The following is a 4,043-nucleotide window of genomic DNA, read 5'->3' on the forward strand; positions in this document are numbered from 1 at the left end:
AGTTAATTGATGCCTCTACAGCACTTCATTCTCCATGCCCGGACAAATTAAGCCTGGGAGATTATAATGATTAAATTTGACTTCAGAAAACTGGTTTCAAGTGGTATTGTGCTCACTCTGCAACCCCATTCATTAAATGTTAAATTCATAAATGGAAGAAAACAATGTGCTTTACATTAAAAGAAGAAAACAAGACAAATTCAATTAAAAGGAAACAAAATTCGTAAAGTACATAACAAAGTAGAATTGAGATCAAATAAAATGCCTTAATAATTAAATGTTACCTATTCTGACCACCTGATGGCAGCCCATATAGTAGTCGGGTGCAAGCCTAGATCTCTGATATTCATATTCGTGTCCAGTCAGACCAGTCTAGGACTCTAGGTATGGTGTTGAATGCATTGTGGTTAAAGGCACCACCAGGACACAATGGTGGTGCTGAAGCTGCTGATGGGGCTGGAGATGGGGTCTAGGCAGGCTCAGGCTGGTTGAGGAGTTATAGAGCATCGCAGTGGTCGTGGTTAAAAAATCTCCTGTTCATTTCCTCATAGACTTTCACGAAAATATTTATAACAATTATGTTAAGCCTAGAGCCAAGCCATCCAGGATGGCAGTGAATCATGAACATGAAACCTTTGTTTCTATGAAGAGAACATTTTGAAAATCGCTAAACAAAGGGTATTTATTAAATGTAGTATATCAAATAATTAAATATTAAAATGTGTTTTCATATAGGATCAAAGGTTTTATGGTCATGATTCACTGCCATCCTGGATGGTTTGGTTCTAGGCTTAACATAATTGTTATAAATATTTTTGTATGGGGAAAATGAATGGGAGATTTTTTAGTGGAGCCCGGAAACCACTTCCGCTGCGATGCTCTATACTGTACAGTTTTGGAGAAGAAGCTGTTTCTGTGTCTTGTGTCTCATGAACAAGGCTATAATAGAACTGTAGCGCTAACCAGACGGAAGTAGCTGGTACATACTGTGGGTGCGGTGGGAGGAGACACGGACAGTTTGTCTTACACACTCCCTCAGGAGTTGACCCATTGTACAGTATCTTACCAAAAGTGCAGGCCGAGACAGAGACAACTCTTCCACAATCTTCGAATGCCACAGAGTCTGTAACTACACTTCAAGAAAGCAAACAGCTGCTGCCATCTATTTGTCATTTCTGTTCATGAAAATGACTTTAAAATATTCTTTTCCTGTGATTTAATAATGTTTTTACTCTCATTTAACCAGAACAAATGCTTATTTACAAGGAAGAGGAAAGGGAAAGGGGGAGGTGGGGAGAGGGAGAGCGAATGCATTTTCCAGCAGTGTAAAATAAAGATGAGAACAGCAAAGAGAAGAGGGTGATGTTACTGTATAAAAAGTTTAAAAACATATAATTAACAGAAATAAAAGCCACTAAGCATGTAAGAACACAAACGCAACCTGAAAAGCTAATTTAACTCTACTCCAAATCTTTCTACCCCAATTCATTTATGGTTAAGTTATGATCTTTTGCTGTTATAGATCCATACCTGCCATCAGGGCGAAAATACAGAACCTTGGCGTGGAACAAAGTTCGGTTTAAAAGGAGTTTTGTCCCCTCAGCCATTGCTGCACTTAACAATCTGCTAAACAATCTCCCCCGTCGCTAAGAGGGTTTTTCTGTATAGTGGTGGGGTACTGATGATCTGTCTTTGTGATGTTTGTGTTGTTATGTGGTTATGTGTTGTTTCTTGTTTGATCAGACTGTGAAGACAAATCTCTCTTCGGGAACAATAAACATTATTATTATTAGATCATAACTTTGCTGGATATAGATGGAATGGACATAATGAGTGACACAGAGATAAATGCAGAGCAAATATTGATCCTTTACTTTGTCTTTTGTTTGTCTGTATTATTTCCAAAGTCTGTTTAAAGTCTGTTTAAATATTGGAGGGACAACATAATTATTGTGTGCAGGAAGGAAATCCGAACAAATACCCCATGGTCAGCACCAGTTTCGGGCCCTGCAATGTTTGAATAATGGAATAGTAATCAAATTAGTTTCAACAGATTTATTTAGTTATAAAATGAGTTACTCAAGTACCATATTTAATGGTGTAGACACTACTGTATAGCCATTGTGTAGCTGACACTTGCCACAGCTTTCTTTCATCAGTAGATTAATAATTAATTCATCATACATATTAGTATAAAAAGTGTGTTTACTTTGTTTACTACTGCTTTCGTCAATATCCAAACATGCTATTATTTTCTCACTCTCTCCTGTAGTGATCTCTGGGTCTACACTGCATCACATTAATTGCCTGGTATGAATCCCTGCTAACTAATTTGGCCCCTAGAAGCAATTATTTACCAGCAACCTTTTCGTGACAAAAGAAAACAATCAAAAACACTTTAATGTTTCCTAAATTATCTCCATCTCACTCCCAGCTGGATCCTCAAACTCATCCTCGTTATCCTTGGCCAAGCTCCTTATGTTGTGTACAAGCAATTAAAGCACATTACGTTCAAACAAGACTACGGGCCCTATTTTGGGAAAACATTCAAACGGGTGTGAACAATGTGAACGTGGCAGGTGAGGCATGACGGCAGGCTTTTGCTATTCACAGATGGTCTAAAAGTGAAAGTTAGTTTTAGACAGCTAAGCTTCAATTACACGTTGATAAGCTGTTTTTTAAAGTGTCTATATATAGGCAGTCTATATAGCCTATAGCCGTGGAATTAACGTTGTTTCAACGTCTAATCTAAGCCAGAGCCTTGTATACAGAGAGTCACGCCACCTCCGTTCAATACTTCAATTCATGGGGCCAGGTCTTCTACATACACATCTATTGGAGAATAGAGACTTAGCGCAAACCGGATGTTTTCCGGACTCTTGTAACAGACTATTTCTACATTGCAGTATTGATACTTTTACTTAAGTGAAACATTTTAGTACTTTCCCCACCACTGAATTCTACAAAACCCAGGTTTGGCGACCAATTTTCGTCCATGCTTGACACGTTGAGTTCCTTCCTCAGCGACACTTCAGTAGGCTACACAGTGGCACTTTTAGCTTGCAATGAGTGGTCAGCAACTGCCATATCAGCTCTAGTGCTGACACAATTTTTCATGTGTCAGAGTGGGTTCAAGCATTTCAGTGTTTAGGCTATACTTTATTATAAGTCAGACTGAAAAATAAAAGAACATTGTGCAGGGTTTACTTATATAATAGTTAATCAGATATTGTTTTTGTAATTTTCAAATGCCCTTTCAGTTCCAGCCAGGGTGATAGAGCAAGGAGGCTGCATGTTCCCAGTTTTAGCAAGGGTACTGACAAGTGGCCTTTTCCCGTAGTCAGATTCATTTAAGTGTAACACCACGCTTGACTACCACCCACAGATGTGACTAATCTACCCAGACTGATGTATATGCTACCTATGTTTAACTGCACAGTCGGCACGGTGAAACATAAAACGGATTGTTAAGTGCCGTCTGTCTGAGTGGAGTGGAAATGTAAAGGCTGATGCATAGAATATGTCTGCTTTACTGTATGGTCAGTGCAGTGAACCGTACATCAATATTAAAGCACCAAATGATTTGTCAACAACAAGCTATAGCAATTATACTATCTGAGGTAAAATACTGGTGGCGTATAATAGGCTGTTCATGTACTGTCTCTCAATCATGACCAGATTTACAGTACAAGCTATCCAATGTGCCACGTTGCAATGCGCTGTGAGCTTGTAGATCCAGGCACGTGCACACATACAGTAGGCTACTGTAGACGGGGGCTTGAGCCCCTGCCCTTTTACCCGTCTGTAAAAGGTGCCCTCTCCAGACTGAATGCAGTTTTTTTCTGTGGTGAAAGAAATGTAAATGTCCCCTTTCCATGCCATACTGTACCTGAGGCTGAAGGCAGCATTCCAGCCTTGTCCAAACTCTCCTGAACTTGAACGCAGCATCTTGTGTTGAAAGAATTGCCCTCTCTAGAAATCCATGCCTGACACCTGCTCTCCAGTATTGGCTTGATTATGCTTAGATCAGTGTGGTATCAAGC

The sequence above is a fragment of the Nannobrachium achirus genome (assembly GCF_963921795.1).
Source record: "Nannobrachium achirus genome assembly, chromosome: 15".
Lineage (NCBI taxonomy): Eukaryota > Metazoa > Chordata > Actinopteri > Myctophiformes > Myctophidae > Nannobrachium > Nannobrachium achirus.